Raw genomic sequence first — 17523 nt, forward strand, 5'->3', positions numbered from 1 at the left:
TTTTGAGATAGCCATTTTGTTCAGCGTAGTTGAATTTCAGATAGAAAATATGTTTCTAAGGAGGACATTCCCCTACAAACCTCGGGGCATGGGTTTTAAGTTATACCCTGGGGGCATATAAGGATTTTATAGAAGGCGTTGTCGTAGAAAACTCAGAGGTTTCAAGCTCCTATCTACAAAAATATGGAATTTTGCATTTTTTGCCAGAAGAAAGATCACGGATGCGCGTTTATTTGTTGTTTTTTCCCCGGGGGTAATAATATCGACCCAATGGTCCTATAATATCGTGGGTTGGCTCATCGGAACGGAAATTAAAAGTTCTAGTGCCCTTTTTAAGTGACCAACAAAATGGAGGGCAACTAGGTCCCCTCCCACGCTGATATATTTCCCAAAATTAACCAATCAAAATTTTGAGATAGCCATTATGTTCAACATGGTCGACAATATGATAACTATGTCTTTTAAGATGACTTAATCCCCCGAAGTCCCCGGGGGGAGGGCTAAAAATTATGAACTTTACCCAATGTTAACATATAGTATTGGTTATTGGGAAGCATACAGAAGTTTTCAGGAGGGTTTTTTATGGTAGAGGGGATGGGTGGGTTGGGGGTTATGTTGGAGGATCTGTTCATGAAGGAAGTTTTTATGGGAGAAGGAAAATTGCCATGAAGGGGGAGCCGGACTTGCCATCATTATTCATTGGTTATTGGGAAGTATACAGACATTTTAAGGAAGGATTATTTTTGGAGGGGGGAGGAGCTGGAGGAGGGGGGTAATTCGGGAGAATTTTTCCGTGGAGGTTACTTTGGAGTATGGGACTTTTCTATGAAGGGGGCGCCAGATTTCAAAGCATTATTTGAAAAACGATCAGAAATTAAATTTAAAAAAACATATTTTTTCAACTGAAAGTAAGAAGCAACATTAGAACTTAAAACGAACAGAAATTATAAAGTATAGGAGGGGGTTCTCCCCCAAGTCAATACCTCACTCTTTAGGCTAGTTTATTTTAGTGCTTTCAAAAGAGCTATCTATTCTAATTAAACGGCCTTTGTGATTCAGGGGCTTGTGAATTAAATTTTTTAAATTTTTAATGTAAAGAGAGTGGTATTGAATAAGGGGAGATCCCCTTTATATACGCAATAACATATACGTAAAAAAAACAATAAAAAAAACAAGCGATACGGCTCAATAGTAATCGAAACTTTTAAAAACGGAATTTTGATATCAATAAATGTATTAAAAGAATGGGTTTATAATGCTGATTCTAAATATATAAATTTTATTAAGTTTAGGATTACTCATCAAAGGCTACGAGCCTGAGAAAATTTACCCGATTTTTTAAAGAGGGGGGAAACATCCCATACAAGTGAATGAATTTTAATGAAAATCACACCGTCAGATTCAGCGTATCAGAAAACTCTATTACATAGGTTTCAAGCTCATATCTGCAAAAATCTGTAACTTTGTATTTTTGCCAGAAGAAAAATATACGAATATATAAGTTAGTTACGTAAGTTAATTTGTAAATTACGTAATAATCAAATTTAGAGACATCCATTTAGCAAAAGAAAAGTAAAATTTTTATGCAAATTTCATTTACTTATTCAATGACGGTGAGCCAAAATAAAAGCTGCATTAACTAAAAAACGATCAGAAATTAAATAAAAAAAACACGTTTTTTAAACTGAAAGTAAGGATCGACATTAAAACTTAAAATGAACAGAAATTATTCCGTATATGAAAGGGGCTGTCCCCTCCTCAACGCCTCGCTTTTTACGCTAAGGTTTGACTCTGTCTCACAACTTTATTTTTAAAACAATAAAAAACTTTAGCGTAAAGAGCGAAGCGTTGAGGAGGGGACAGTCCCTTTCATATACGGAATAATTTCTGTTCGTTTTAAGTTTTAATGTCGCTCCAGATTTTAAACCTATTACTCATATTTACGTGCTTCTTATGAATTTCTCCATCCAAAAGTGCCATATCAAACAGTTCGTGGTAACGAACTGCAAGTAAGGAGCGACCCGGCTCAATGGTAACCAAAACTCTAGAAAACGGGTTTTTGATACCAATAGATATATCAAAAGAATCAGATTTCAATGCTGATTTCAAATATATAACTTTCATCAAGTTTAGTAGTACCCATCAAAAGTTACGCCCCTGAGAAAATTTGGCTGATTTTCGAAAAAAGGGGGAAATACCCCCTAAAAGTTATAGAACCTTAATGAAAATCACACCATCATATTCAGCGTATCAGAAAACCCTACTGTCGAGGTTTCAAGCTACTATCTAAAAAAATTCGTACTTTTACATTTTTTGCCATAATAAAGATCACGGATGGGTTTTTATTTGTTTTTTTGTTTGTTTTTTTTTTTTTTTTCCCAGGGGTGATTGCATCGACCCAGTGGTCCTAGAATATCGTGGGAGAGCTCATTGGAATGGAAATTAAAAGTTCTATAGCCCTTTTTAATTGACTAGAAAAAATGGAGGGCAACTAGGCCCCCTCCCATGCGGATTGTTTTCCCAATGTCACCTGATCAAAATTTTGAGATTGCCATTTTGTTTAGCATGGTCGAAAATATTATAAAAATGTCTTTTAGGATGACTTGATCCCCAAAGTCCCCAGGGGGAGGGCTGAAAGTTATGAACTTTATTCAATGTTAACATATAGTATTGGTTATTGGGAAGTATACAGACTTTTTCAGAGGAGTTTTTTTCTGGTCGGTGGGGGAAGGAGAGGGGCGGGGGCAATATGGAAGGATCTGTCCATGACGGACGTTGTCATGGGGGACGGGAAATTGCCATGAAGGGGGCGCCGGACTTGCCAGCATTATTTATTGGTTATTGGGAAGTATACAACAATTTTCAGGAAGGATTTTTTCTGGAGGGGGGGCTAGAGGAGGGGATTACTCTGGAGTATATTTTCTTGTAGGATGTTTCCTTGGGGTAAGGGAAATTGCTATGAAGGGGGCGCCGGATTTCCAAGCATTATTTAATAAACAATCAGAAATTAAATAAAAAAAACAAGTTTTTTCAACTGAAATGTAAGAAGGAATATTAGAACTTAAAACGAACAGAAATTATAACGTATGTGAGGGTGTTCTCCCCCAAGTCAATACCGCGCTATTTACGCTACATTTTTTTTTAGTTCTTTCAAAAGAGCTATCTATTTTAATTAAACGGCCTTTTTGATTCTGGGTTCTGTGAATCAGAATTTTTTTTAACTTTTAAAGTAAAAAGCGTCGTATTGACTAAGGGGAGAACCCCTTCATATACGTAATAACACATACTTAATAAAAAAAAATAAAAAAACAAGCGATACGGCTCAATAGTAATCGAAACTTTTAAAAACGAAATTTTGATGTCAATAAATGTATCAAAAGAATGTGTTTATAATGCTGATTCTAGATATATAAATTTTATTAAGTTTAGTATTACTCATCAAAGGCTACGAGCCTGAGAAAATTTACTCGAATTTTTAATAAGGGGGGAAACATCCCCTACAAGTGAAAGGATTTTAATGAAAATCACACCGTCAGATTCAGCGTATCAGAAAACCCTATTACATAGGTTTCAAGCTCATATCTGCAAAAATCTGCAACTTTGTATTTTTTGCCAGAAGAAAAATATACGAATATAGAAGTTAGTTACGTAAGTTAATTTGTAAAGACATCCATTTAGCAAAAGAAAAGTAAAATTTTTATGCAAATAAAAGCTGCATTAACTAAAAAACGATCAGAAATTAAATAAAAAAAACAAGTTTTTTAAACTGAAAGTAAGGAGCGACATTAAAACTTAAAACGAACAGAAATTAGTCCGTATATGAAAGGGGCTGTCCCCTCCTCAACGCCTCGCTCTTTACGCTAAAGTTTTTTATTGTTTTAAAAAATAGAGTTGTGAGATAGTCAAACTTTTTATTGTTTTGAAAAATAAAGTTGTGAGACAGAGTCAAACTTTAGCGTAAAGAGCGAGGCGTTGAGGAGGGGACAGCCCCTTTCATATACGGAATCATTTCTGTTCGTTTTAAGTTTTAATGTCGCTCCTTACTTTCAGTTTAAAAAACTTGCTCTTTTTATTTAATAGCACTAAAAACAGCACTTCTGGTACCACCTATTAATGAGAGGAAGAGTTTGGAAGCATAAAACTGTACCATTGCAATAATTATGGTCCAAAGACATTAACTGGAGGTTTATAAGATCTCCCAGTGGCAGATCCAGAGGGGGGTGACGGGGACATGTGTCCCCCCACCAGCGTAGTCTAAAGTAATGTAATTTACTTAATTAACTCAAGTTTGCGTTAATTAAACTTGCTCCTAACGCAAGTTTATCGGTTCAACCTTTTTTGCCCCCCCCCCCCTAAATTTTCTTTCTGGATCAACCTATTTTGCCCCCCCTTAAACAAAACCTGGATCTGCCCCTGAGATCTCCTCACATATACACCCCCTCCAGAGTCTCTTATTAAGTTTCATAAATTAACTATTCATATTAAAAGTAAAAGATTATTGCAAAAACAAATTAACTAAAACTAAAAACTTTTCAACCTAACATTTACCAAAAGTTAAGCTTGATTGATCAACTGTATTGAATTGAACCTTCAGACTTCACTCTGTGATGAAGCCTGCTTGCTAGGTCTAATGGTGGTAATTGAGGGGAACGGACGTCCTTGCAAACTTAATTCTTGCTCTTGTCTAGGTTTTGAAATCACCTTTTTTCTGTCATTTCATTGGAAAAGGCTCTTGTTTCATTTAAAAAAGTTGGGGAAACAACCGAAAGTGCACTTTATGGGAATGTGATATTAAGTCAAATATATAAAAAGCGATTAAGTATAAATATAAGCTTTTAAATGATCCCTTGAATAGCTTTCTTTTGTTAAAGTAGCCTTCTGGTTTCTGCTAGTCAGTAGTTGATTTATCAAGCCCTGTCTTCATTGTAGCTTTTTCAGGCGCAGTCGGGTGAGTAAAAACAGATTTTTGCTCATCGAAAAGCAAACGTTCCTGAAAAACATGTATTGTTTTGCGAAGTATGAATAGTGAACTTTATGTTATAGACTGGAAGTTTTTCTTAGCTGTCAGGGTTGTTTGCAGTATTTTGTAGGTTTGTCTTATCTCCCCTAGATCGATGATATTTAGAAATTGTATTGAAATAAGTTTTCAAATGAAACTAAGAAGTGACATTCAAACTTAAAACAAAAATAAATTATACCGTATAAATAAAAAGATCATAGAAGCATTGTTTCTACATTAAAGTTTAATCAAAAGCGAAAAAATATTAATTTAAAAAAACAAAGTTTTTCCGAGGGAAGTAAAGAGCGAAGTTGAACCTTAAAATAGACAAAAATTATTACTTGACAGCCTATTTAATATATATTAATATAACTAGTACAAATAAACCAACTAATTATGTTTCCCTATGTTTTTATGATTATACAAAACTAGCGCTTTACTGAAAACACAAAAGAATATGGGGGTTTTGGTGTAGTAAAAGCAAACTAATTAAAGACATGTTTTATTGAATCAAAATATTATCATAAAAATTTAAAAATATATATATTTTAACTTTTATAAATCAAATAAAATTAATATTTCGATTACTAAATATCAGTATATGTATGTTAAACTGACAATGCACATTTATTTGTATTTTTCCAGTAAAGTACAAATTATGTTCTAGCCTTGGGATGGCTTAGGGGTTTTCAGCCCACCTTATGTTAATTTCTGCTCGTTTTGAGTTTGACTCGGTTATTTATTGTGATTTCTGTTCGTTTTGGGTTTCATTTATTTATCAATGCTGATTTGCGATAGTTTCACGCTTATTTGATTATATTTTTGCTCATTTTCGTTTAATGGAGTTCTTCACTTTTCTTTGAAAAACTTATTTTGTGGAAAAAGTTCTTTTAAATTAGTTTCAGTTCGTTTTATTTTGACATAGCCTTTTCACGGAAGAAGAAAATAATACTTTAAATCTCTTCGTTTTTTAAGACTTTATTGTTTGGTCTGCTATTTGTATACTGGATAAAAATTTTCAGCAATTTTTAACAAAATAAACCCTTTTTAAGTTCTAGACACAAATAGTAGCGTTTAATTTCATTTCATACCTCCTCTAGTTGACCTGAAATGGAAAACTTGACACCATTCGCCAAAAAATCTTCTTAGTTTCTTTGATAGGTTGGATAAACTTACGCTATTTTGACTTGGTTAAATTTTAAGAGCAGAAGCAGCCCCGAAAGTTTGAACATAATGCCCTCAGTCATTCTTGGGATACTGCTGAGAAGCCTTATTGTGAATTATCTTTAACAAAGTGCATTTTGATTTAATCTTAAGGCAACACTTAGTTTTAAACATAAAGGCAAATAGGAAGGATGGCGTGGGAGGGGGATTAGTTGCCCTCCAATCACTTTCGACTATTAAAAAGGGCATCAGCCCTTTCTTGTTTCAATAAAAGGAACCCTTTTCAAAGTTCCTGCGATAACTCCTTCGATACGAAGTGCCCTGGTCTAAACAACAACAACAGCAACAAAAAAAATCATACATTATACCCACATCGATCTTAATTATACAAATTTCAAGCCGTCCAAACACTTTCGATTATTAATTCGACTATTAAGTATGCCTTTCGATTTCCAATTGAATGAGCCCTTTTTGAGTTTCTCCGACAACGCTTTCTATAAACACCTTATTTGCCCCCAGGGCATAAATTAAAACCCTTACCCAAAGGGTTTTGAGGGTGGCTGTCATCCTCTAAGACATAATTTCAACTACGTCCAACAAAATGGCTATACCAATGGTGGGCGTGAGAGGGGCGTTACTCACTCTCCCATCACTTTCAACTATGGCCACCCCCAAGCCCATCTAGAAAAAAAAGAAAAAAAACGAGAGACAGATCAGTGCTACCCATGCAAAAAAGTCATTTTCCTTGGTGTTCAAGGTGGGGGACTTTAATTATCCTACGAAAGGTTTTGGACCATGATGTTTCGAATGGTGCACTTTTTATTTCGATTTGAAGCCATTTTCAAGGGGTTTCAGGCTCTTTTTTGAAATCACTATAAATTTCTTTTCGAAATAAACTTTTACTTCTAAAACTAATCGAATTAATAGTTACCATTCTTGATTAAGGGTTAGATGACAATTTTTATTACTAGATAGCTTTGTTGAAATCATGTTTTCAACTTTTGATTACTATGGACTTTGGTTCGGCCATTCATATAAATAAAGCTTTTCAATCATTGTCTATGAAGAGTAGTTAGGCCAATTTTTACTAGGCGTAGGCTTTGTATGTTTCTAAGGATAGAATATCCACGGTTTAGCAGTATGCCCATCGAAATTCGAAAGATTAGATACGTTAATGTTGAACAATTAGTTTTCCCAGAGCTTGACCCTGGTGATATATTTAGCCTACTGTATTAGGGCCAAATGGGCGTTACGTGGCACAAAACGGCCGAAAACAACATTTTGATGAGACACGATCTGTCTGTTTGTTTAAAAGATCACTAGAGCTCACAATTTCTGCTGGAATCAGCACAATATAAATTTTATTGTCTTTTGTTTCAGTGTAAGTATATATTGGATTTGATGGTGTATATTTCATTTAGATTGAACTCCTCTTTCTAAAATTATTGAAACATTTGTTTTTTTTGCCAATAACTTTTCACTGATGGTTTTAGGGGGATTCAATGCCTTAAAGGATCACCCTATCTAGTCCATTACACACTTTTTTAGTTTGTGTGGCCAAACCAGAACCGATTAGGTGGTTTTTTCATGACTCGTTATACAGCTTGGACAAGAAACCCAATAAACAAAAGAAAAACTAAAGGCTGACACCTAATTTTCCAGAAATCTTAGAAAAAAAACATGAAACTTCTTCTGTTCTGTGCCGGAGATAGAGATAATCAGTTTCAACTGAACTTTCATATCTCGAAAGTGTGAATGTTTTTGTTTGTTTATTAAAAAGAGCAGAATTTTTTTTCAAGCTCAGTAAAGAGCACTCCCTAGAAACGTTCTAGCGTCAGGGCGGATCTAAAGCAAAATCTTTAGGGGGGGAGGGGGTACAGTGACAAAGGCAACAATAAGCAACGTCTTGGGGGGGGGCTAATGCAACAAGGTTGCCAATAGTTGACAAACTTATTTTAAAGAGTGAAAAGCAGAAAAAAACAAGGGATGGGGAGTCAGAAAAAAATCTTGGGGGCAGGGTTCCCTTCCCAGCCCCCTGAATTTGCCTCTGTCTTGCATACCTGTTGGGAAAACGCTATAAACAAACTCAAATGAAGTATCATTTGAGCAATTTGATAACTTTGGGAGTTCCCTAAGGTACTACCCGCTTTGATTACTTCCCGGATTTTGAGGCATAAAACTGGTACTGTCTACATGAGCATTCCTACCAAAATTTCTTTTCAGGAAGGTGCACGTTCGAAGATTGTTGAGGAACTTAGGCCTGGATGCCCCTCCCTGCATACAACCCCAAAATATGGTGTTTTGAGGTCTTTTTGTTTCTGGATTTAGGATCCTTTGTCCGATAGGGCGAAGGTTCGAATTCTAGTGTAACCAATTGTTTGGTTAAAGACGTGGGTCATTGGCATGACTCTGTAAGCTCAGCTTGAGTCGACCCAGCTCTAAATGGGTACCTGGAGAAATCTGGGGAAAGTTAAATTGTTAAATTGTTAAATTGATTAAAATGTTAAATTGATTTATTCTAATTAAATGATGTTTATTTAATGATCAATATTCGGTTAGCGCAAACAAATTTTAACTTGGGAAAGTAGCAATTTATATTGTTTTAGGACTCGCAAGGGTTCTTTTATAAAACTGTAAAATTCTACAACCCCCAATTATTGAATAAAGAAACTTGTTCTCTTAAAAATTAATATCTTAATGCATCTTTCTTAAAATATCCTTTCAATTGAATGCATCCATTCAACAATTCTTTTTAAAAAAAAATTATATGACGCTATCGCAAATTAATTGTCTAATTTGAAAGATTAAGAGAAACAAGATGTTGAATGACGTCATGACAAGCAAGTCTATTCTGGCTGCAAATCAGGCATATTTGATGACGTCATCTCATGCACATAAATAACGTCACAAAATGTATATAAATGACGGTTTCAGGCAATTTTTACTATTAGGATTTTACATATCGCAAAGCAAACAAGATATCATGTCAACTGAACTTAATAAAGAAATGACAAATTTTCTGAATAAAAAATGTACAAGACTTCCTGTTGCCGAGAAGAGCTCAGTAGTGCAGAAAAGAAATGTCTCTGAATCTACAAGACTTTCCATATTGGAACCTGACGTCAAAACGTTCCCTTTGGGAAATGAAAATTTAGCTGAAATAGACAAAAAGACCAACAATTTTTCAAAAATGAAGAAGATGGCTGGTAGTAAAAAGATTGATCCATTCGAGAAACTCGACAATGAGCTTGCAGCAATTGCCAACAAAGAATCAAAATTTTACAGATGTCCAGAAATGAAGAAAGCAGTAAGAGCACGGTGGGATGTAATGGATTGTATCCGACGTACAAACTCACTTACAGAAAAAGTGAGAAGATACCAAAGCCAAACTGGGAGAATAGATTTCGATGGGATTTTATTCAGCTTTTACTATCAAATGGTCAAAATTAGTTCAACCATGACAAACTTGGAAGAAGAAGTGAAAAGGAAGCAACAGATAGAACAAAAAGCAACGAAAAACTTATCCCAGTCTGAGAAAGCGTGGCTTGATGCTAAGAAAGTTGTTGAAACTATGAGCGAAAAAGTCAGTGAAGAGCTTCAACAAAAGGATTGCCTTGGGCAAAAAACCATGTTCCCAGAAAAGAAGAATTCGGATAATTTTTCTGCTAATAGCTCGAATCCCATATTTTTTGTGAATGCAGTCCCTGATATTTCCACTCCAGAACAACCCAGTCTTGAAAAGGCTGTTACAAAAGGTTCCATTGTAACAGAAATGCTATTTGACGAAGAATCAGGTGTCAAGATTGAATTAGAAGAGTCCAGTCTAGTGCCTATCCAAGATATTACTCTTCCATTGCCGCTAGTAGAAAATTAAAAAAAGGAAGGTACGATTAATGTTGCTGAAGTATCTTCTAGCCAAGTATTATACTCCGAAATTCTGAAAAAAAATCTCACTGAACACCTCCAAAAGCGACTTGAAATCACTTTGAAAGAGCGTGATCTCTTCATAGAAGAACTAAGAAAAATCATCGACGACGATATTTACATGGGGGGAAATCTTTGCCATGAATGTATCAAGCACAAAAGAATTTATGACGTGAATAAGGATTACTATGATTACCTTACAGGATATGGGCAGCTCCCAAGGGATGTTAAAAAAGAAGGGTCAAGGTCCAGCACAGACAGTGAGAAGTCAGACTTCACTGAACACCTCCTAGAGCAAATTGAAGTAGCTTCAAAAGAGCGTGATCACTTCATAGAAGAACTAAGAAAAATCATCGACGACGACGATTATTTCATGATGAGAATTCTTTGCGATGAATGTATCAAGCACGAAGGAATTTATGACCTGTATATGGAGTACTTTGGCCAATACGGCAGAGATGCTTGGGGAAACCCTCTCTCTTCATTGGCAAGTAAGGCAGAAATTACATAATCAGTATTTAATTTGTTTGTAACAGGGTAGTGAAAATGAAAGTGAAAATGAAAGGAAAACAGGAAAATGAAAAAAGGGAGGTACGATTAATGTTGCTGAAGTATCCTCTAGCCAAGTATTATACTCCAAAATTCTGAAAAAAAATCTCAATAAACACCTCCAAAAGCGACTTGAAATCACTTGGAAAGAGCGCAATCACTTCTTAAAAGAACTTAGAATCATCTTCGAGGACGATTTTTTTTTGATGAGAAATCTTTGCCATGAATGTATCAAGCACGAAGGAATTTATGATATGTATATGGATTACCGTGGATACCTTACAGGATATGGGCGGCTCCCATGGGATGCTAAAAAAGATGGGTCAAGGTCCAGCACAGACAGTGAGAAGTCAGACTTTCCTGAACACCTCCTAGAGCAAATTGAAGTAGCTTCTAAAGAGCGTCATCACTTCATAGAAGAACTAAGAAAAATCATCGACGACGACTTTTATTTTTGATGAGAATTCTTTGCGATGAATGTATCAAGCACGAAGGAATTTATGACCTGTATATGGAGTACTTTGGCCAATACGGCAGAGATGCTTGGGGAAAACCTCTCTCTTCATCAGCAAGTAAGGCAGAAATTACATAATCAGTACTTAATTGGTTTGTACAAGGGTAGTAATGTTTTATGTGTTCAAAAATAATGATAATAAATCTTGTTATAGCTAATATATAGACAAGGACAATAGACAATTCTTAACCGACAAACAGAACGAGTTATGTAAGTAGGGATACCCCTCTTTTCATTAGCAGGTACGGTAAAAATTATGGAATCCGTCATTATTTTGTTTGTAACAGGGTAGTTATGTTAAATGTATTCAAAACATCATGATAATGAACCTTATAGCTGGTATATAAACAAGGTTGTGGTTAAATGTTTTAAATAAAAAAACATTTCATTAATTTCCTCTCAGAAACTGTCAGTGCCAATATAACTTTGGAAATTGATTCTTAGTGCATTTACGTATAATCTGCCAACTTTTGTCTTTATATATTTTTATCTCATGTATCGAGAGTGCCTGGCTCCACGGCCGGTCGTGCTTCTAGTTATTCTATTTCCTCTTTAATCTATTTCTTTAGGCAATTTCTTTTGGTGGGGCTAATCTGAGCTTTTAATAGAAATAATCCTTAATAATGTTGTTCTAAACTCCAGAACGACATTAAACAAAGCTGTTGGCTCTTAAAATTTACCTTTTTATAGTTCTAGCATTGTGTAGTCTATAAGGATATAGACGCTGACCTGTTTTTAAAACGCTTTATTAACCGTAACAGCAAACGCCTGTCGAGATACGTCATATATAAAGCACATCAAAAACTTCATAAAGCGTGGTATATAGAAATGCCAAGTAAAAGAAAAAACACATGATTTCCGATATCCTTTGGCACTAGAAGGTGAACAGAACAATCATTGTGAACAATTCATTTTGATTTGTCAAAATCTAGTTCGAAGAGTGTGGGTAACCTATTAGAGTGGAAACTGGTATTTTTTTTAAATTTTGTAATTATTTTTCTGTCAGGAACTGAGATCAGACCCTTACTACTATCTAAATTTTACTAGTTGCTGTGATTGAATTAATTATTATTATTATAATACTAAAAAAAAATACCAAGTTTCGCCAAACGCTAGATGGCGTTGATAGTTGTTGTTTTTATCGACGCTAGTGCACGTTTTATCTAATATGAGTTAGCCGTACTCGTTGGTCTAGTTCTTTGATCTTTTAGTAGGAAAGTTCTCAAGGTCAGGTAATATACCACTATGAGTTAAAGAGTTCAAACATTTGATCAAAAACGATATGTCAACTCCAGTCTACAACTATCAAGGGAATTCAAATTGAATTGCTTTAGTGCATCATCATATGATGAGTAGTTGTGTCCAAGTATAGATTTTTGCAGCCCTTTTTTTGTATCATCTATAATCTATTTGATTTGTCCTTCGTCAGCCACGAATACCTAACTGGACACGTATATTCAAGTAAAGGTCTTTCATAACTGCAGTATACAAACTTTAAATGTCAATTGGTCTAAACAGCTGAAATTTTTATAGGCTGCAAAAAGCGAGACATGTTTTTTATTCAGATAGTCAAATTGCAAATTCCATCATAAATCTTCGTCCAAAAGTATTCCAAGCATTCTAACTGTTGTCCTCGTTGGTAGTAAGGAATTATAGGAAGTATGAATGTCTACTCTTAGGAAGGAATAAGTCATATAAGAGCTCTTTGTCTCACTAACCGTTAGTTTCACCTAACTTGGTTCAATTTTTAGTTCGCTAAAAATTTGCCTCCAATGAGTATTTTCTGTGGTTGGAGGGCTTAGCATTTGTGTTATAGCACTTAGTTCGTTAAAAAATTTAAACGTTCAAGAATTGTGGCTAAAATACGATTAAAAAGAATAAGAAATGACAGTGGGCCTAACTTAGTCCCTTTGGACAAACAGCAAAACTATTTAAATACTCAGGTGGCTCATGATCAGGGAGTTGTACACACGGAAATCTATTAACAAAAAAACTAGTAAGCATGCGTACAACAAAAGGACGGGCACCTATAACGTTTACTTCTTCTACTACTAGATGGGGGTCAAGAAAATGTTATAGGCTATAAAACCGTGGCGCATCACACTAATAGTTTCCTTATTTTTTTGTACCGACTGGGTTAAAACATGGGGGAGGGGGTCACCCCCCCCTCATGCATGATGCTCCTGGGTACCCATATGATGTATAAGTAGTTAATAATACCTACTAATACTAATGTAACTGAAATATTAGAACAGTTGTTGAAAATGAGATCCAGCGCAAGGTTATCTCTTGTTTGCACATTGCCAACTTGCTCAAGCTACAGAGTATTGCTTAGCTCCAGGTTATCAAAGTCCTTACACATTATAATACTGGAATTAGGATACAAGGATTGTACATTGGCAGTTCCGTGCTGCAAGTAACTCACAAAATGTTGATTATAAGGGTCATGGGGCCTAATACGAAAACGCAGATCACCAGCGACGCTACTTCCTTACGTAGCTTCTTGTGCCTACGATACAACCATGCGACTTCGACAATGTTTTTATTCCGTACACCATTAAAAATTGAGGATTCTGTTATATCGATATCGAATTTAAGAGAGAGAGGCCTGAGAGCAGACCTGCATCTAGTATTTTCTCTTTTTTTGGGGGGGAGGGGGGGTGGGTGCAAAAAACTTTTATAAAACGCAACAAAACTGTCTTTACATATGTTTATATTACTTTTCTATGAGTTTGACAAAAATTCCATGGTAGTGAGGTTAAAACCTGGCAAACCCCCACCCCCCACGAGATACGGCCCTGCTTCAAGGGTTTGAGTTTTTCATGTTTTAAGGTGGAGAGACAAAAAACACCAAAAAGTTCATTTCATGCCATGATTTTAAAATTTTCTTGGGACGGGGGTATTTTGGAGCAATCTCAAACAGATATTACCCTATCATTGGAGGGGGACTCTGCTGCCTCTTCTCCAAAGACTGAATAGACCTGTGTGCACCTATTTGAGTTTTCTATATGCTTCGGAAAGTAGAAATGGCTTTAAGGGTAAGAAAAATTTGAACGTACTGGGAAACGAAACAGAATTTGAAATCTAGATTACACATTCTATATTATGTAATATTTTTTGTTTGGGCAACACATAGAAAATTATTATCATAGGAATTAAGGAAATATTAGGTGGAAGACTTTTACTCTTGTTTTTTTTTTCTAGATGTTTTGGGATAATTTCTAAAGATCACGCAGTGAGAAATATGTCAATATTTTCCGTTAGTTATTTTGCTTTTACCCCCCATCTATTTCATGACAAGTATTTCTTCCTTGCTCAGTTTTCGATGTCATCTAATCCTTGAGGATATGCTACTATTTTTGACAAGTAGATAATTACCAACTATGTGAATGGTTAGAGCATGCCACATAGAAGAACTCTTCAGAAACAAATTAATAAAATAATACTTGCCAACGAGTTTTAATTATCCTCGACAGAGGTCCTGGTGATCCTCTAGGGTCCTAAGCTGATACCATACATGTACAACACTTGTCATATTCAAGGCATTTAGGCTAGACATACAACCAAAAGAAAGTAGGAAAATGAATATATAAGAACTTTGAGTTTTTGGCAAAACGAATTAGAATAAAAACTAGCGCCACTGACAGGTCAGTGTTACCCTGCAAAACTTACCCAGCAAATCTAGCTTAATCAGTGTATCAATGCTTAATAATTGTATCTTCATTAGTTTACGTAACTATTAGCTCTTGTTATTTTAGCTAACCTCAAAAACATATGTTTTTAGTGTACACTATAATACTCTATAAAAAAAAGCTAAGGAAAAACGTATAATCAGCATAAGAATGTCCTACAGTTATAACAAAATGGCTGCATTGCACATTTGTATAAACTTTATTTAACTTATTAATATAAAATATATTTATAATCCATAGAAATTTCATGGCTAATACTGATTTATTTTATTCCAGGTTGTCCACTCATCGTCGCCAGACCAACCTTTTTTTTGTGATAGATAAAGGATCGTTCTCTTATAACCGACTAAGCACCCTTGAACTCTATGGACTTTCTTATTCTAGTTTACAGCCTAATGACGTGTGTATGGCTTTAAGTCAAGTTGCCACACTATCAGCAACTAAGAACGACCCTATGTCATTATCCAGTAGAGAGGTACGTAATTAAACTCAGTGTTGCCAATTCATGAAGGCTCGTTGAGTTTTCCATCGCAAAATGTGTATTTGACCATTGTAATGTTTGATTGGGCAAATTAGCATAGCCATTGGAGGATCTGACTATTGTTGAGATTACGTTTCGCGCGGTTGATTCAATGGGTTCCATTGTAACTGAACCACCGTGTAACAAAACCCCAAGCAACTGAACCACCGTGCAACTGAACAACCGTACAACTGAACAACCGTGTATTTGAGCCGCCATGCAACTAAACCCCCGTGCAACTGAACCCTCGTATTACTGAACCCTCATGCAACTGAACCCCCTTTAGCTGAACCCTCGTGCAACTCAACTCCCGTGTAACTGAACTCCATTTAATTACACCCGTGTAACTGAACCACCATGTAACTGAACCCCCCTGCAAGTGAACTAACGTACAACTGAACCACCGCACTTACATTGGATAAAGCACAAGTTAGAATCTTTACATGTTCAACTCGTTGGAATTCTTTGCTTTTTTAAGTCTTTATATAAATTACTGTCAAGATGATTTATAAAAATGCTCTATTTTTTCTCACAAAAACAAAGAAAATCGGACGTCAAAATCTCTTAAATCCAGGTTAATTTCTCTTTTTTATGTCTGTTAATGGGTGTTCCCTTCATCTTGTCACTTTCTACGCGTCTAAACGCTTACCCCCTCCCCCGCGGAAAATTTACCCTCCTCCAACCACGGAAACCCCATTCCCTGGAAAATGCCCCCTTTGCGGAAATTATGGTTTTCAAAATTTAAAAACCTTCTTTGAGTCGTGTTATTTTTAGTTTAATTGAGAAATTCTAACGGAAGTGGGAAAGAGAACTTTATGTATAAATTTTGGCCCCCCCCCCCTCCGTGAAAATACTTTTTTCTCATGAAAGATCCTCGAGTAAACCCCCACGCAAAAATTTCCGTATGTTTCCCAATGACAAATACTAACCATAAGCAAGAGCCAAAGAGAAAAACTTAAAAAGGAACTGAAACTTCTGCATTAGGGTTATCAGATTGTTTTGTAGCTAGAACAAGAGGGAGATACCTCAAAGGGTGGATTTTGATGTCAAAACATCTCAGCTCTCATTGAGCCTTCACATAAGTACAGAATTAGCTCTAAGGCAGAGACGAAAGGAGGATGGAATTAGAAATTGTTTGATAATCCTCAGGCATTTCTAGTCCTTTTTTATAAAACGAAAGTGATTGGAGACAAACCAACCGCACGAGTTTTTTTTGGGGGGGGTGGAGGAGGAGATTTTCCACTGGTAGTTATGTCCTGGGAGGGGGATATTTTCCGTGAGGTGTTATTTTCCGCGGGGTATTTTCCTTAAGGGAAGTTTTTGCGGGGAGTGGGGGCTAAATGGTGGCTCTCACCGTCTACATCCTGTGTTTTTTTTACCACTTTGTTTATTTTGTTGTTTTCATTTTGTGGCATTTTCTACGCTCGTAGTTGTTTATCGTTTGGTTTGAAAAAGGTTAATTACTTGCTTCGGTGGAGCCATCACAAAAGCTTCTTTCTCTTTGTGCTTGGGAACTTTTGGTTTGATGTTTTTTTATTTTCTTAGGTAGATGTATCAGGCTTTTCCTGAACGATGAGTAACAGAAATTTGTGCAGAAAATGTCGGAACTTTGAGAATTTAGATAACGAAAAATCACTTTCTGTTGCACTTTCTTTAAATTAATTAAATTAAAAAAAACAATTTTTCAATAATAAAGAGCCATATTTAACCAAAGACTATCATAAATAAATTTCTATGATAATTCCAACCCAAAATAATAAGAAACTACGGTACTGTTTCGTTTAATAATACACAACGGCTATAGATTGATGAATGAATAACGTGAAAGAAACCCGTAAGCGGGTAATTGTTACCTAAATTAATTAAAAAAAAATTCCGAAAAATTTACTCCGAAAAAAATTACTTTTTCAAATAAAAGTAAAGGCATTCAGAATTCCTTTTAAAATTCAAACTTAAAATGACCAGAAATTATAGGCAGCGCGCTAGCGCTGCCTAAGTAAAGAACAATATGGGCACAATGTTTTTTTTCCACACCCAGGCACTTCGTGTCGACGGTGTTGTCGTAGGAACTTCGGAAAGAGCTGATTCGATTGGAAGTTGGTGTGGCTAGTGCCCTTTTCAATAGTAGAAAGTGATTGGAGGGCAACTAGTCCCCCCCACG

This window comes from Artemia sp. Qi Xiang Cuo, chromosome 9 (assembly GCF_049724085.1).
Source record: "Artemia sp. Qi Xiang Cuo chromosome 9, ASM4972408v1, whole genome shotgun sequence".
NCBI classification, from domain to species: Eukaryota; Metazoa; Arthropoda; class Branchiopoda; order Anostraca; family Artemiidae; genus Artemia; species Artemia sp. Qi Xiang Cuo.